The sequence below is a fragment of the Octopus sinensis genome, linkage group LG12 (assembly GCF_006345805.1).
Source record: "Octopus sinensis linkage group LG12, ASM634580v1, whole genome shotgun sequence".
NCBI lineage: Eukaryota > Metazoa > Mollusca > Cephalopoda > Octopoda > Octopodidae > Octopus > Octopus sinensis.
The window spans coordinates 64143339-64163297 of NC_043008.1; positions in this window are offsets into that span (position 1 = coordinate 64143339).

Consider the following 19959-nt stretch of genomic DNA (forward strand, 5'->3'; position numbering starts at 1 on the left):
AGTGGGTGCTTTTTACATGCCACCGGCACGGATATAAATATGTATATATATATATATATAGAATAAGAATAGCCTGGGCAAAGTTTAGGGAGCTCTTACCTCTGCTGGTGACTAAAGGCCTCTCGCTCAGAGTAAAAGGCAGACTGTATGATGCGTGTGTACGAACAGCCATGCTACATGGCAGCGAAACATGGGCCGTGACTGCTGAGGACATGCGTAAGCTCGTGAGGAATGAAGCCAGTATGCTCCGATGGATGTGTAATGTCAGTGTACATACTCGACAGAGCGTTAGCACCTTGAGAGAAAGTTGTACCTAAGAAGCATCAGTTGTGGTGTGCAAGAGAGACGATTGCGCTGGTATGGTCATGTGGCGAGAATGGATGAAGATAGGTGTGTGAGAAAGTGCCAATCCCTAGCAGTTGAGGGAACCCGTGGAAGAGGTAGACCCAGGAAAACCTGGGACGAGGTGGTGAAGCACGACCTTCGAACTTTAGGCCTCACTGAGGAAATGACCAGAGACCGAGACCTTTGGAAATATTCTGTACGTGAGAAGACCAGGCAGGACAAGTGAGCCCAGCACAATAGAATGCCTTTCCTCCTTGGACACAAAGACGGTTGAGGCAAGCGAAGTCGATATAGAACCTCATCCGACGACAGACACCCATGCCAACCCTCCATGCTTGCGAAGACATGTTGGGGCAAGCGAAATCGAAATCAAAACCAAATTGAACCAGCCAGGATCCCTGGCCGGTGGTACGTAAAAAGCACTATCCGACTCGTGGCCGTGGCACGTAAAATACTCCAATGCGACCGTACGACAGGCACCCATGCCAACCCCCTTTGCTTGTGAAGACATGTTGGGGCAAGCGAGATCGACGAATTGAACCAGCCAGGATCCCTGGTCTGGTGGTACGTAAAAAGCACTATCCGACTCGTGCCGTGGCACGTAAAATACTCCAATGCAACCGTACGACAGGCACCCTTGCCAACCCCCTTTGCTTGTGAAGACATGTTGGGGCAAGCGAAATCGAAATTGAATTGAACCAGCCAGGGCCCTGGTCTGGTGGTACGTAAAAAGCACTATCCGACTCGTGGCCGATGCCAGCACCGCCTCGACTGGCTTCCGTGCCGGTGCACATAAAATACACCAATCTGACCGTGGCCGTTGCCAGCCCCGCCTGCACCTGTGCAGGTGGCACGTAAAAAGCACCCTACACTCACGGAGTGGTTGGCGTTAGGAAGGGCATCCAGCTGTAGAACATTGCCAAATTAGACTGGAGCCTGGTGCAGCCTTCTGGCTTCCCAGAACCCCGGACGAACCGTCCAACCCATGCTAGCATGGAGAACGGACGTTAACGACGATGATGATGATGATGATATATATATATATACACATATATACGACAAGCTTCTTTCTACCTACCAAATCCTTTGTTATCCTTTCTTAGTTTTAAAGTATGTACCAGAATGTGCAATTGCATAACTTGTAGGAAACTCTGCCCATGACTTCTACATCTCTTCTAAGCAGACAAATTTTGGATAAAATCTTTTATGCTTTTATTTAAATACTCAGCAAAACAAAGAAAAATATTGCTTATATTACTGAAATATATCTTAGTATTGATACAGGCTAAGGGCAATATATTTGTAATATCAAACAAAATACCTTTTGGTTTTTAGCTTCAGTTCTTTATATTCCGAGTTCAAATTCCACCAAGGTTAACTTTGTCTTTCATCCCTGTAGGGTCATTAAAATAAAGAACCAGCTAAGTATTCCAATTGATATAAATAACTGTTTCTTTTCACTCCAAAATTATGTAGGATTTTAGCCTATGTAAGAAATCAATATTAAAACAGCTTCAAAATGAATTTGATGAAGATTTCTGTTGAATGCTTTCACACTGCTCCAGAAACTGTTAGCATCAGGCAAAATGATTGATTAGCTTAATGCTTAAAAGAAAAGAAGAATACAGTTTCAAGAATTTAGCTAAGATCAAATAGTCTAAATGAAAATGATTGATCATAGCAAATTTCAAAGTAGTAAATCTCAAAACTTGATTGAAGTGTGCAAACACTGAGTTCTAATACTAACACAAAACTACCCCTTTAGAGGTGGAGCAGATGTTTAAGACATTCATTTCCATTGACCCACAGTTTGTGACAAGTACATATTTTGGTCAGTTGAAGGTGAATTCAAAGCAAAGATGAGAATAGACAAAAATATCAAAATTAAACGATGCAAATTGAATGGAGTGTAAAAGAAATTTGAGCTGCATAGTAAATGATAATGAGAGAATATTAATTGTTTCCCAAAGTGAATATAAGAAATACCAATGTTATTTGCTCTTGAAAAGCATGGGCATGGTAGTATGGTTAAGGAAGTTTGCTTTCCAACCAGATGGCTTTGGGTTCAGTCCCACTGCATGTCATCTTGGGCAAGTATCTTCTACTTTTACTATGACCCTAGGATCTGAGTGGATTTGGTAGACAGAAACTAAAAGGAGACCATCATTCATACATACACATATATATATATATCATATCGTCCAACCCCTGCCAGCATGGAAAATGGACGTTAAACAATGATATATATATATATTATATATATATATATATCATCGTCGTCATCATCATCATTTTACGTCCGCTTTCCATGTTGGCACGAGTTGGATGGTTTGACTGAGGACTGGTGAGCCAGAGGCTGCACCAGGCTCAATCTGATCTGGCAGAGTTTCTACAGCTGGATGCCCCCCCCCTAACACGAACCACTTCAAGAGTGTAGTGGATGCTTTTACATGCCACCAGCACGAGGGACAGTCAGGCGGTACTGGCAACGACCACACTGTGTGTTTATGTGTATGTATTGTGTGTGTGTGTGTGTGTGTGTATGTGTGTGTGTGTGTGTGTGTGGTGTGTGTGTGTGTGTGTGTGTGTGTGTGTGTTGTGTGTGTGTGTGTGTGCATCTGTGGTTCCTGGGCATGCATTCATGTAATAGTTGTAAATGTGCATCATCGTCATATAAGTGGTGTCCTTCATTCCCAATCTTTTGTGAAACATATCTGGCCACGGCCATGGGGGAATTTTACCTTACTAAAAACAAGTCAGGGTTGGTGACAGGAAGGGTAATTGGCTGTAGAAAAATTTACCGCGACGAATTCTACCAGACCCATGCAAGCATAGAAAGACGACATTAAAACGATGATAGAAATGATGTAATGCTTCCAACAAGTGGGCTTTGGCTATACTGAAAGGAATATTACTCTCATATATTAAGTTTCATTTTCTGATGACAGGATTTCTCTTTCCCAGTTAAATCTTTAATTAGCCTACACATTTTATGACTGAAATAATTAAAAATTAATGATCTTTCTTAATTAGGGTTCCATCCTTTGTGTCATGAAATACATTAAAGAATTTGAGATAATGATAAAGTAGGTACCTAGTAGTTCTTTACTTTGAGTAATCTGCAAACCAATTACTTTTCCTTGCGGCAAACGATGTAATTCATATTTTGTTTATTCTTAACTGATATTTCTAAATAATTTTAATATAGAACTTGACTTAGCTGACAGCTGAGATCAGATCAAGCTGAAATTATATGTCACACATGAAAACAAACAAAAAAATGACTATTATTAGAGAATTCATGATAAAAAGTTAATGGTTGCCAATTATCTAAGCTTAAAAAAATAAACTGTATACATTGAAAAGAAACTAAAATCTTGAAAATGTTTTTGTAAATATGTTCCAATTATTTTTTCTATAATATAATCAGGTATTTCTTCAGAATTAGAAATCTGCTTCTGCAGAAGGCAAAACAAAATCAGAATAAATTATATGAGATTATGTTGCTAATGTCAGATTACACAACTTTGACTTCAAATATTTCTATATCACTATTTATATAATGACTCATGCAAAAACAGATGATGTATGTATGTATGTATGTATGTATGTATGTATGTATGCATGTGTGTGTGTATATGCCTGTATATATATATATAATATATATATATATATATATATATATATATATATATATATATATATATATATATATATATATATATATATATATATATATATATATATATATATATATATAATATATATATCAAAATAAGCAACAAGGATATCCAGAGGTAATGCAGTATGATTGTTTCATGCAACTCCATTTAATTGTACAATGCAATCATTACATCAATTTAAAATGTAGAGCAATCTTCAGCTGCACAACAAATGGACACATAAGTATAATTATACCTATATATATATATATATCAGTAATCCCCCCAAAATGGAGAAAAAACACAAGCAAAAATCAACGCAAGGACATGGTAGATGCAAAGTATTAAAAGACGCTCAGGGAAGGAAAGAAAGGGTATTTTATGCTTCAAGTAAACCTAGAGACAGAGGGGAGTCCAAGAGAAAAGGAAGACAGAGGAAAGAAATCGCTAACAATCCACATGTAGTTACATTTTGGAATGCCCAGTGCATGTATGCATGTATATATGTATGTAAGCACAGCAGTGTTTGAACTTAGAATGAAAAGGAATAATGGTAGCATCTGTCATTGAAGTTTGCTGTTTCTGTAAGCTTATTCATTTATATTTCTACTATAATATTGGTTTAAAATTTTGGCACAAGTTCAGGGGAGGAAGTAAGTCAATTACATCGATCTCAGTACTAAACTGGTACTTATTTTATCATTTCCAAAAGGAGGAAAGGCAATTTGAACTCAGAATGTGAAGACTGATGATCTTTCAACTATAATATTGATTTCTAGCAATGGTGTAAGACCACAGGATTTGTTAGTGAGGATGCAGTGGATTAAATCAACTGCAATACTTGACTGGCATTTTACTTTGTCAATCCCAGCTGGGTGAAAGGTAAAGTCTTAGTGAGAAAGTAAAGGTCCACAAATAAATAACAAAACGTATTTTATCCAATGCTCTACCACTTTTTCCTCTCTAAACAATAATATTGAATATTTATTTGTATAAGCAGGAGGAACAAGTCTCAAGAAGAAGTTATCACAGAAATCTACATTATCACCAAGATCAATATTATCATCATGAAAATGAACATTATTAGCAAAAACAATATTACTATTACAATCAATATTATTACCAACATCAGCACTATCCCCAAACCAAATTAATACCAGAATCAACATTATCACCAAAATTAAAAATCACCAGAATTAACATTATCAATATATATAATCACGAGTGTCAACATTATCATTAGAACAAACATTATCGACCAAATCAATCGACATAATCCCCAGAACTAGCATTGTAATTTGAAGCAACACTGTTACTACAATCAATATTGTCCCCCATAATTAATGTTATTGTATGATCAGAATTATGATCAGAATTAATGTTATTGCATGAATCCAGAAGATGTACAACTTCTACTGTCATATCACGATCACAAAGGCAGTAACAATGGAATTCGTATGACCCTTTTCTTTACTTTTAATATTGAATTCTATCTCAGACACAAGATGACAAATAGTGTAAATTGGGAAGAGACAGCAGCTGATAACATCAATCCCACTACTTGGCTAATAGTTTATTGTGTCAACTCTGAAGGGATAAATGACAAACTTAGCCCTAGCAAAGTTTGAACTTATAATCTGAAGATATGTAACTAAATACAGTATGTCAGTTTATTCATTTTTCTCTCAAGCCTATCAACCATTTGCCATGACTACCTTGTCCTTAGTTACATCATTTCTAACAAAATCTTCTCAGAGTATTTCTATAAAGATCCCTCAATCTTTTCTTTCATTCTCATTAACCATTCCTTTTTTATTTTCTTGCTTTTTTGTTTTGTTCGTTTTCACTTATGATGCATCTAGCATTGCATTAATCAATGTGTCCTGTTGCATTTTTTAAAGACAATATTGTGTGGTTTGATGGAGATTTGGCCACAAATGCAAACAGATAAAGAACCAGCATAAAGGCTTCTCATATTAGCTTTTGTGTGTGAAAGTATTACTCTATTACTTGTTTCAGTCATGTGACTGTGGCCATTCTGGAGCACTGCCTTTAATTTAGCAACTCGACCCCGGGACTTATTCTTTTATAAGCCCAGTACTTATTCTATCGGTCTCTTTTGCCGAACCACTAAGTAACGGGGACATAAACACATCAGCATCGGTTGTCAAGCAATGCTAGGGGGACAAACACAAACACACAAACATGCATATATATATATATATATATATATATATATATATATATATATATATATATACATATATACAACGGGCTTCTTTCAGTTTCTATCTACCAAATCCACTCACAAAGCTTTGGTCGGCCCGAGGCTATAGTAGAAGACACTTGCCCAAGGTTCCACACAGTGGGACTGAACCCGGAACCATGTGGTTCATAAACAAGCTACTTACCACACAGCCACTCCTGCGCCTATGTATAAATTAGTGACAAAAAAATTAATGGTGGAAGAAAAACCATTTTTCAGTAAATATTTTAAGAAAAGGAATTGTAATATTTTTAAGAAGTCAGCATAATACTGAAATAAATTTTGTTTGCACATATTTCTAGTGACAGCCAATTTCGATCAAGAATTTTCTGAGAATGATTTCAACATCAAAACTAGGTAAATGACACCAGTCAACATGTTCTAAAGTGATAGAATGTCAAAGCTTTCACACATTTGTTCATATTGACCATTTTTTTCTTACTTCCAGATATATATATATATTTTGACATTTCTTGCAGGAAAGTAAATGTACATTGAAATACAAACACATATGACATTAAGTAAATGTACAAGTAAAATAGAATTACACAAATATACGTATGCTTAGGTATATGCAAATGACAATGTTATAACAAACTTGTGAATATTATAACAGATTTCATGAGGAGGAATCTTAAGAGGACCTTGTTAACAACATTTCAATTCTATATAGAATTCTCATTTACTTTTGAATATATTATCGTTCTTTGAGGGATTTTTATATATATTTATTCATTGTTAAGTATTTCCAAGAACCTTTTGCACCAATTTTGACAGATCACAAAATCAACAGCTGTCAGAAAGAACTTCTCCCTTTCTTCCTCTTGCATTATGATCAGATTTCAAATCAGATAAGTTTAAAGCAAGCAACAATAATCAATAGGGTAAGGTCAGCATGACCTAGCTCATATAAATTCCAGTAATTACCATATAAAAGAATGAAATAAAAATAAAATAGAATTTCCTTTTTTATTCTCTTGCTAAGAATTTCACAAAAGCAAAAATCTTATGAAATAAATTGTTTTTGTTTTGGTAAATAAATACAAATTTTCTGGCCTTTTATTCCTTTCTCTTTGTTAGTGACCAGATCAAAATCTAAACCTCTGAAATTTTGTTTCTTTAAGAAGAAAATGATAATTTACAAATCTCTACAAAGCATAAAAAAAACTTTAATGGATTTTTATAATCAAAATATAAGCTTTACTACAATAGCTTCCCTGTGAACTGACAGCATAGTTTAAGATAACAATACTCTTAAATAAATTGGAAAAAAAAGTCAATATCTGTTATACATTAATAAACTGTGATTGTGTGAATAATTGTCACTTCCTTTTATTTTAATTTTACAAAATGCAAGAATTACAAATGCAAATATTCATAAAAAAAGTCAAGTTGTAGAAAAATTAAATTTTATAATCTAATTCATGTAAATATAATTCAAAAGTAATCAATGATAATAAATGGTAAATAAGTTGTAATGATGATTCAAATCATAACATGGCAACATAGGAACCTACTATGCTTAAAGCTTTTCATTTATAGCATATATATATATTGTATATCTTAAATGTAATAAAAGAAAGCAACATTGATAAGGTTTTATATATATTTATTCTTCATCTTCAGCAAGAAACTAAACAACTAAACTAATGAAAGAAGAAACCAGATATAAAGAAAGGGAGAAATATCTAGAACTGGATTATCATTCCAGTATTTTCTGGAATAGTCCCTGCCAAGCTGTTGTTACCTTAGAAATTTTCATCAATCCAGGAGAAAGACAGATGAGAAGAGAAGGAAGACAGAAGAGGAAGACTAAAAAAGATTTCACATTTAAATACATCTTTCGTTAAAACAACATTATTTCACCAAAATATATTTCTGTTAAATTTCTTCTTAAAACTTAATTAACAGAATCTTGTTGATTCTTAGTACAAGAAAAAGTAAATACATAACCAAGTTTAACAACTTGCTCAGGGGTTCTCAACCTTGCTCTTGTTTTGAAACAAACCTAATTATTTACTTAACTATGTAATTGCCACCCATTTTTGTTGTCACTGTTAATGAAATAATAAGCATCAGAGACAAAAAGGAAGTTTCTTAGCCATTATGTTTGTGGTATCTATTACAAGAAAATAAACTTTATTGCATGCATTATGGTTGCTGAGTCGTGCCCCAGCATAGCTATTTCTCACAGTCCAACACAAGTAACAGCAAAAGTGCTGAACCACTAAGTTATGGGGACATAAACACACCAGCATCAGTTGTCAAGCGATGTTGGTGGACACACACATGCATACATATATATATATGTGTGTGTGTGTATAAACACACATATATATATATATATATATATATATATATATATATATATATGTATATATATGTGTGTTTATACACACACACACATATATGTATATGTATGCATGTGTGTGTCCACCAACATCGCTTGACAACTGATGCTGGTGTGTTTATGTCCCCATATATATATATATATATATATATTATATATATACATATATATATATACATATATATATATATATATATATATATAATATATATATATATATATATATATATATATATATATATATATACACGACAGGCTTCTTTCAGTTTCCGTCTACCAAATCTACCGCAAGGCTTTGGTTGGCCCAAGGCTATAGTAGAAGACACTGAACCCAGAACCATGTGGTTGGTAAGCAAGCTACTTACCAAACACCCATATATATATATATATATATATATATATATATATATATATATACATACATGAGTTTACAGAGTAATTGGTATGCCTTCACAGATCCTATAATTATGTTTGCTGAGGAGAATGAGAAATTCAAGGTATCAGTGAAGAAGGTCATTTAGAATTTTCTCTCTAACTTTACATTCATTCAAATGTTGGTTATTATTCTGTAATTAGACGGTCAGGTCAGAGATTACATTCTTGGAGATATCTTTCACACAGTCTTGCACTTTAATACTTTAGGATAGATGCCTTTTCGAAGGAGAAGGTTAAATAATCAGATGAGGGTGGATTATCTGAAATAGCAATAGGATTCAACTGATTGCTTGTGTTGTCAAGAATAGATGATTTATCACACCTGATGATTACATAGATAGGTGAAGAAATTTATCAGAGAAAGGCATCATTGAACAGTATTTTTCTTACTGGTAACGTTGCAGAGTTAGAATCAAAGTAAAGGGCAAAGGTTACATTAACTTTCTAATCTTAGCAGTGAGAACCCAAACTAAATGTTAGTGATATATTTATTACTATTCTCATTTAATTAAGGCTGAATAGGAAATTAATTCTCAATAAATTTTTCTCTAAACTAAAAACAAAAACAAAAGCAAATTGGATACCTTCAAATTAAGTGAAGATTTGAGATTTTATCAAGGAATCCTGAATACTTCCAGTCTTCTCTTAAGTAGAAATATTAGGAATGTAGCTGTTGAAGTTACATTAAAAGAGTTTCCTACTGGATTTAAAAGAATCTAAAAACCAAATACTCGATTTTTTTTCCCCCTTTTTTTTTTTTATTAAAATTAAATTGGGCCCTTGTGTTAAAAGTTGATGGAAAAGCAATACTGCTAAGAGAAATCCACACTGCTGATGTAAAGTGAAATGTAAAATTTCATACAAAACTTCTAAAAACAACCAAAATTTCATCTGGAAATAGAAGAAAAATATCTTCTGCATCAATAATAGAAATATATACAGCTTCCAGCAGGAAAACGTTTGGGAAAATAATGATTTGAAGTCTAAAGTAAAAGTTGAACCACTTTAATTAATAAGGAAGCAGGAATGCCAGTATTGGCAGGTATAATATGCTGCCTATGTTTTTACCTGCCCTCAAGTATTGAAATGATATGAGAGAAAAACCAAATAGTTCTGTAGCAAATAAGAGATAAGAGAAATAATGTTTTTATTTCCTGATTTTGTAATTCCATAACTTTTCTTTGTTTTGTTCTGTGTTTAGAAAGAAAATAGCTAAATGTTCTTTATCGCCATTCCATGCTATTATTATAGAGTACATTTGGTTAAAAAAAATCCATCAAATTGGAATGCAAGAAATTTTTCTCTTTTTTTATTTTTTAAAATCTTTTTTGGCTAATCAGATATAGCTGTCTACATGACTATCATGCTTATATATATTAAATGGTTAACAATATTTTTCATTATGACTATTTTAAATGTAATATTTGGTATTTTGTCTGAATTTCTGAGATATGGCATTATTGCAATACCTTGCGTCGCCTTACTAGCACTTGTGCTGGTGGCACATGAAAAAACATTTGAGCGAGGTCATTGCCAGTGCCGCTGGACTGGCTCCTGTGCAGGTGGCACATAAAAAGCACCTTTTGAGTGTGGCCGTTGCCAGTACCACCTGACTGGCCCTCGTGCCGGTGGCATGTAAAAGCACCCACTACACTCTCGGAGTGGTTGGCGTTAGGAATGGCATCCAGCTGTAGAAACTCTGCCAGATTAGATTGGAGTCTGGTGCAGCCATCTGGTTCGCCAGATCTCAGTCAAATCGTCCAACCCATGCTAGCATGGAAAGCGCACGTTAAACGATGATGATGATGATGATGAGTGATATGAAGACAGTGGCTTGGCAGTATCATTAGAGCCTTTGACGACATTCCTGTGGCTCTTTATGATCGGAGTTCAAATCTCACTGAGATCAACATTGCTTACATCCCTTAGAGTCAATAAGACAATTTACCAGTTAAGCAGTAAATTAATGCAATCGGCTAACCCTGTTATCCCAAACTCCAGCCCTTGTGTCTATATCAGAATGAATTATTGAGAGTCATAGATAAATAGATTCATGAGAAAATTGGACATCGTTCACTCTTCCCATACACACTTGTAGCTTCAACCCACCCTTAATCCCTGCTCTGTCCCTACCCATCTCTGACTTTGTACCTTCACGGTCCAGCCTAACACTCCAGCATTTTCTATTTTATCTATCTCTTTTTCCAGCTCCAGCATGGTTACTCATGTCCGGTTTTCTATAATATGAGTAACTTCTTTACAGCAAGACACATGCCTTGTTCTTTCATACTTTACCCTTCCATTTCCTAGCATAAAGCCATCTTCCTCTTTTGCATCCCTATCCATTCAAAAGGATCTTGTGCTTATACTCTCTTTTTATTCTTTTACTTGTTTCAGCCATTTGACTGTGGCCATGCTGGAGTACCACCTTTAGTTGAGCAAATCGACCCCAGGCCTTATTCTTTGTAAGCCTAGTACTTATTCTATCGGTCTCTTTTGCCAAACTGCTAAGTTACAGGGACGTAAACACACCAGCATCGGTTGTCAAGTGATTTTGGGAGGACAAATTCAGACACACAAACATATACACACACATACAAATATATACATATATATATATACTACAGGCTTCTTTCAGTTTCCGTCTACCAAATCCACTCACAAGACTTTGGTCGGCCTGAGGCTTTAGTAGAAGACACTTGCCCAAGGTTCCACACAGCGGGACTGAACCCAGAACCATGTAGTTCGTAACCAAGCTACTTACCACATAGCCACTCCCAATAAAATCACAACACTACCCAGTTCAGAAATTGAACAATATGATCATGTGACTAACACACTAACCACTAGACCAAGCCTTTCTGCCATAGGCACAAGGCTTGATGCTTTGGAGGAAGGTAGTTAGTTGATTACATCACACCCAGTGCTCAGTCAGTACTTATTTTATTGATACCAGGAAAGGTGAGAAGCAAAGTTGAACTCAGCACGTACATCATCATCAAAAAATCAAATGGAAATTGTAGTTGTGATACCTGTGCCGGTGGCATGTAAAAAGCACCATCCGAATGTGGCCAATGCCAGCGCTGCCTTGATTGGCTTCTGTGCTGGTGGCACGTAAAAAGCACCAACTGATTGTGGCTGTTGCCAGCCTCGCCTGGCACGTAAAAAGCACCCACTATACTCATGGAGTGATTGGTGTTGGAAAGGGCATCCAGCTGTAGAAACACTGCCAGATCTGACTGGAGCTTGGTGCAGCCTCCTGGCTTCCCAGACCCCAGTCAAACCATCCAACTCATGCTAGCATGGAAAGCGGATGTTAAACAATGATAATGATGAGGAGGAGGATGATGATGATGATGAACATCAAGCTGACAGAAATGCCACTAAGCATTTTGTCCAGCTCACCAACTCACCACCTTATTGCTTAGAAATAATGAAGGGTTATATAAGTAACCCGTTTCAAACTTAAAATAGTTCTTCCAGAAAGTAGCTGCAAATTAATTAGATATATTACAGATCTTCTTTTACTGTTCATAAGATTAATACCACTGTTGTGTTGTTGGTCTCACTAGAGTGGCTACAATATATATATCCTATAGTACTTATACAACTTTCAACTGTAAAGTCATAAATTCATATTGGATTAAGCTATTTTTGAAAGTCAGGATAATTCTTTTAGCTTTATTAAAGGATGATGGACAAACAATCCATATATCAATTGTATGGAAATATAAGAAGGAAATTGAATTTTTAGAAATGACATTTGACTTGAAGTGGACAAGGACACATATTCTCATTGGTCTCTTAAGTAATTACAAGATGAACTCTATAACAATATTCATTAAGCTTTGTACAAATACGAAAAGAAAAATTATCGAAACGCATTGTCTGACGTGTATTTGTAGAACCTTGTATATTAAGAAAATTCAAATGCTGAGAAATCTGTCAATAATAGCCAACGGTAAAAATAATAACTCTGGCATCGTGTAGGTTGCACTAATCTTGCTAGGCTCTAAATATAGTAAAAATTATGACTGGGCAGTTGTAATTGATTGAAACAATCAGTAGAAAGTAAAGAAAGATTTTAGTTGGATTTAGAAAACATGTTGAAAGTGAAATAAATTACTTATAGGCATTGTCGTGTAGGTAAAATCTTTGCTTTCTAACCACATGGATTCAGGTTCAAATACACAGCACTCCATCTTTCAAATGTTAACTAATGTCTGTGAGTGAAATTTAGAAGACATAAAATGTGCATATACATACACACACACACACACACACACACACACACACATATATATATATCAAAACACATACACATATACACACATATATAAGGCAGTAATCTGGCAGAATTGTTAGCATGCTGAACAAAAGCCAGCAGGGCTCACTCTGAGTACTCAAATTTTTTCACAGTGAACATATTGGCTGCCTTGGACACTTGGCAAAGGGCACCTTCAGAGGAACTGTGTGGGCCGAAATGACCAGGAGGTGGACGTGCTACCGCAACACGAATGGTGATGCCCAATGACATTATGTCCAGCATTTTGTCTGTCTTTACATCCTGAGTTCAAATTTCACTGAGCTCAACTTTGCTTTTCATTCTTCTGAGGTCAATAAAATAAATGGCAGTCAAGCACTGGGGTTGATGTAATATACTAGCCCCTTCACACAGTCTTTGTGCCTCTAGTAGAAACAATATATACATATACAGATACATACATTTACATACAAATATACACACATACTCATGTGTGTAGCCTTGCACTTAAATGACTAAATGATAAACATCATTATTATAAATAATAGTCACAGATGTTGTTGTTTAACCCTAAATTAGTCCATTCCAGGTGTGAATATATATTTTCCCTAGCTATAATGCATTCAGGCTCATATTATCTAGTGTAGAGCAAATAGCATTGCTTGTGTATAAAGTTTGAATGTTTAAATTCAAAAAGCAAAACCATTGGTGAACACTGACAGGAGTTATTTTGACAATATCTCTGAGCTTTATCATAACACCTTTTGGCATTTATCTTTGGTATCAGTTTTTGATAAGCAATGACAGACAAATACATATGTGCAATTTTCATGTCTAGTGGTCGCATGGAAAGTTCTAGAATCTTTTGGCAGGTACATAAAATAAAATCCCTGGAGTTCAGCTGTGAGGGGGGATTTTTCATATCGAGGCCAGAAGCCATGTATTTTTGGACTCATATTAAATAATAATTTTCATCCCTTAGCTTCCTCTTTGTGTGGATATGGCATAAGTCATCAGTACACTGGACAGTCACCAAAGGCCTCATGGATAAAGGAGCAATGATTTTGATCTAAGTACATTTTGGTGTACTGTCAATAAAAAATCCTATAGGGCTCAGTGCATTTTTTACCTGTGTGCCAATAAAGTTGTTAAAACGGTCCTGTCTCTGAGAGGTTATTTCTGAAGCAATCAGATGCTATGTCCTAAAATTACATGTATTTCAGCTTTTGATAGTTCCTTTATTTCTTCCTCCACACACATATATGGGGTGGCCCTGAAGTAGGTTTACAGTTGTCATGTAGGCCCTTTAAATTTCTTTTAAAATATTTTATTACATTTAAATTTCTATCTTACAAACTGAAAAGGGAGCATGAGAAAATTAACTAAATTAGCATAGAATAATGGTTTCATACTTTTTTTATAATTAAGATCTAAACTGTTGATATACGAATGCAAAAAAGATAGTTGAATAACTGTAAACCTACATTTTGGGCCACCCTGTATATCAAATTGTATTTATTCTTATACTTGCTTCAGTCATCAGACTGCAACCATGCTGGGGCACCGCCTTGAAGAATTCTAGACAAATGAATCGACCCTGGTGCTCATTTTTTTAAAGCCTGGTTCTTATTCCATTGATTTCTTTTTCATAACCTGCTAAGAGGATATAAACACACCAACACTGGTTGTCAAGCGGTTGGGGAGGACAAAGACAGGCACAAAGACACACACACACACACACACACACACACACACACACACATATATGTATATACATACATACTTATATATATATATATGCAACGGGCTTCTTTCAGTTTCCGTATACCAAATCCATTCACAAAACTTTGGTCGGCCTGGGGAGGCCATAGTAAAAGACACTCTCTCAAGGTGCCACACAGTGGAACTGAAACTGGAACCATATGGTTGGAAGCAAAGTTCTTATCACAGAGCCACGCCTGTGTTGACGTATACTGAAAATGTTTGTTATCAATAAGCATTTTCGAAAATACCTCTTTCAGTTATTAATTATTCATTATGTTAAACATAACACTTATGTCCTTTATTTAACACAGATACAATATACTTTGAAGGTGATTTTGCTGCTATGTTTAATACTTAGAATGGTTACGTAGAAAAGGAGTGAGAAACCTGTCTAGTATAGGCGTAGGTGTAGCTTGCTTACCAACCACATGGTTCCCGGTTCAGTCCCACTGCGTGGCACCTTGGGCAAGTGTCTTCTCGGGCCTACTAAATCCTTGTGAGTGGATTTGGTAGACGGAAACTGAAAGAAGCCCGTCGTATATATGTGTGTGTGTGTTTGTGTTTGTCCCCCTCCCCCAATATCACTTGACAACCGATGCTTGGGGTTCGGCAAAAAAGACCGATAGAATAAGTACAAGGCTTACAAATAATAAGTCCTGGAGTCGATTTGCTCGACTAAAGGCGGTGCTCCAGCATGGCCGCAGTCAAATGACTGAAACAAGTAAAAGAGTAAAAAAGAGTAAAAGAGTACCAGGAGTGAATTGTAAATATATAAGAAACTGTTAGAAGAACATCTCTGTTGAGTAAGATAATGAGGAATCGTTGATTTTAATTAGTAGACAAATTGTTGTTATGGTCTAAACAGTTCCCCGGTGAGTAGTTGGACCCTCCACCCTGGGGTAAGGGTTTCAACGTTATTCTGGTGTCCTAGCGTACTGCAGATCATAGGAGCCAATTGAGCTTGAAGCTAGTGATGCCTAAACAGTTAAGTGCGTAAGAGTTCTCAACTTCTAGTGCAAAGACTTCTTCGTGGGGAACCAATCAAGCCAAAAGTTTAAGATTTCTAAAATAGTCCAGTGGATGAGAGCCAGCTTCCATTAATTAGTCTAAAGGCTTCCTCGTGGGACGCAAGTCTTAGCTCACTGTAAAAGGTAGGAATCGTTCTTGCAAGAAGTATATGATTTCTAAATAGTCTTCATTAAATTCTCATGACGTTAGCTTGCGTCTATTGTTGCTTTTTACATAAGCACAGCAATAGCGACACATATCTTTCATGCGGAATTAATTAATACAAGGCTGTATGTAGGCTTCATTTATTAGCTTTGACAAATTAACATTTGTGACCTTTTCAGAAAGACAAAATCTTAGTATGTACATATATATATGTATATATCATTATTGATAACGTTTGTAAGCTTACTGAAAAAAAAATACTTACAAAATATATACAAATGAGATAAGAACAGAAAGAAAAACAGTAAGCAATGAAATAATTAGTAGATTAGATTTCAGGTGAATGCGTTCATTCATAATTGTTGTGGAAGAAAATAATACTCACACGCTTTCTCTCTCTCTCTCTCTCTCTCTCTCTCTCTCTCTCTCATATACACACACACACACGCACAAACACACACACATACATACTTACATACAAACATACCTATACACATACATGCATACATACATATATATGTGTGTGTGTGTATATATATATATATATACATGCACACATATATATATATATATAAACACAAATATATACATGCATATTTATATATACGTATATATGTGTACCTACATATATGTGTATATGTTGATATGTTCACATACGCACACACATACATAAATATATATATATGTCTCTCTCTCTCTCTCTCTCTCTCTATATATATATATATATATATATATATATATATATATATTATATATATATATATATATATATATATACATACGCATACGCCGATTGATCAAAGGGTGTGCGACGTGACAAGTTACCTTTTTTCATTCTCCTACAGTAATTTTTACTCTTTTCAACAGATCTCTATTTCTCATATTTCTTCTAACCAGATGGCCACTTAAGACACGATGCTTATGCATGTCTGTGATCTTGATAAAGAGAGAAAAGAAATAAACAAATAAAATGAAAACATGGTTTTATATCAGTTCGCCTTTGATACGGTTAATTATGCATAGTAGAATAGGCACTTTAACAAATATACATATAGGTGCTTCGCTGTATCAGTTAAATAAGCTGATACTTAAGCTTTACGCCTCTTTCCCCTCACATACATACGCATAAATGTATGAACGTATATGTATGTATTTATGTAAGTATATTTATGCTGCTTTATCAAAAGTTGTGGGGAGTATAAAGGATTCTAAGATTAACAAATGCCCCCGCATATACACGCACCGCTGCTTTTGTTACATACTCGAGCTAAATGACTAATTATATGGAGAGATAAGGTTGGTGAATATAAGCAAATATATGAGAATACAAAATGAGTGCACTGACAAAGAGAATTAGATGTTGATTAGTTATATTACGTCAACTTGTTAAACCAGTGATATTTATATTTTCCATCTATAAATGTTTCTTCTGTTGATATATATACAGCAGGCATTTATAGAAGTTGAAAACGGAATGATCCGTTTATGATCCAAAACATCGGTATGAAGATAATTTAGTTTAGGAGAAAGTGCTTTCATTTATAGACTGTTACTTATTTATTCACGGATGGAGTAATCCTAATGAGACGGAACAGTAAAGGCGAGGTAACAGGCAAATGGAATTTATTAACATGAAAGCTGTAGCGAGAGAGCTTTGGTCGATTCTACCGGTTTTTATAACAGACACAGAAAGATGGAACGGTTGATAGCTTATAATCAGTCAGCAACAACAAAATTTTATAGCATCTAAACAACCGGATTGTTTTACGCGCTGCTTTGTCAGCATTTATTATCTCTGGCAGCGATTAAGCTCTGGGAGATAAAATTAAAAAAAAAAAAGATATCCAAGTATATGAATAAGGATTACAGCTCAATTTTCAGCTCATTGATACACAAAAAGAAAACCAAGACCTATTAATGCTCCGCACATACGCACGCACACAGAATTGCAGTCATGTACGCACACGAAGGCACACACTCACGTACACGCGTTATAGTTTATTTCTAGCTTTATCATTCACCAGCTTCTCTTCCCCGCATATTACGATACACTAACAAGATGAGTTGCTATCCCATTAACCTACAATTTACTGTTGTTCGTTAGATTAATCCGTTGACTTTTATTGATTCAATCAACATAACTAGAATGAAAGATTTCAATATCAACGCCAACAAATATCAGAAGTCTTCATATGGAAATTCGGCTGTGTGGTAAGTAGCTTGCTTACCAACCACATGGTTCCGGGTTCAGTCCCACTGCGTGGCACCTTGGGCAAGTGTCTTCTACTATAGCCTCGGGCCGACCAAAGCCTTGTGAGTGGATTTGGTAGACGGAAACTGAAAGAAGCCCGTCGTATATATGTATGTATATATATATGTGCGTGTGTGTTTGTGTATCTGTGTTTGTCCCCTTAGCATTGCTTGACAACCGATGCTGGTGTGTTTACGTCCCCGTTACTTAGCGGTTCGGCAAAAGAGACCGATAGAATAAGTACTAGGCTTACAAAAGAATAAGTCCCGGGGTCGAGTTGCTCGATTAAAGGCGGTGCTCCAGCATGGCCGCAGTCAAATGACTGAAACAAGTAAAAGAGTAAAAGAGAGAGAGAGAGTCTTAGTCTTATACAAACACAGTTCAAAACCCGGCCGCCCCAATAAGGAAGCGAAATTGGTGACCCAGTTCCTTAGATCAGGAGTCGGAAAACTTTTTTAACCAATTATCCCAAAATATATTTATTTACACCGACGTCACCCCCTTGATTTGAAAGAAAGGAAATCATCGATTTTTTTTTAATTCAAAAGGTTTGTTGATTCTATTTATATGAATCTATTTACGCGTCCATTACATTGGACAGATGCAGTGTTGCCAGGAGAAAAAATTCCATCATACCAAGGAACACGTTTTTTTTATTTTACTTATGTCTAAGGAGTCCTCACTACCCTCAAGAATTTCATTTTTACCCCACTTGGAGTAACTTACCCCGGTTCACCGATTCCTTCCTTAGACATTAGAGTACTATCGACAACATTAAAGACACATACATAAAGTAATGATCTTTCTTGTATGGCTGACACACACCACATTATTGGATTCTCGACGAATTTTTCAACCATATATAAACTCAGTGAAGTTTATTCACTGATTATCAAAATAAGAAATATTGAATTTCTAAATCTCTCGTAGAGACATGTACGGTGGTGGGGCGATAGAACGGTTGTATACTGTCAATCTAACAAGAACGTGACAGTAGGGAGTACACCACCGTTGTATAGCCCTAGGAGGCATCGAACGCCTCCTGACAGCTTCGACACATTTTTTCCGTGTCCTTATATACATATACGAAGGGGAGACAAACACCTCCGGCCGTCGGAACTGCATCTAGGGACACCGTGTTTCAGGATCATTGTCCTTCATCGGCCTAGAGTAGCAGACACCGGTCGGCTGGTGATATTTGCCTAGACTTCGCAAATATCCTATATTTGCCTAGATTTCTTATTTTCAACCATATAGATTTATTACAAAGCGAAAGTGAAATTACGAACAGTAAAGTGCTTGAAAGATATTGCAAAGCATCTAGAGTTACTTTCTCGTAATCAAACTTGGATTAAGGCGGCGAGCTGGCAGAAACGTTTGCCCGCCGGGCAAAATGCTTAGCGGTATTTTGTCTGCCGTTACGTTCTGAGTTCAAATTCTGCGAGGTCG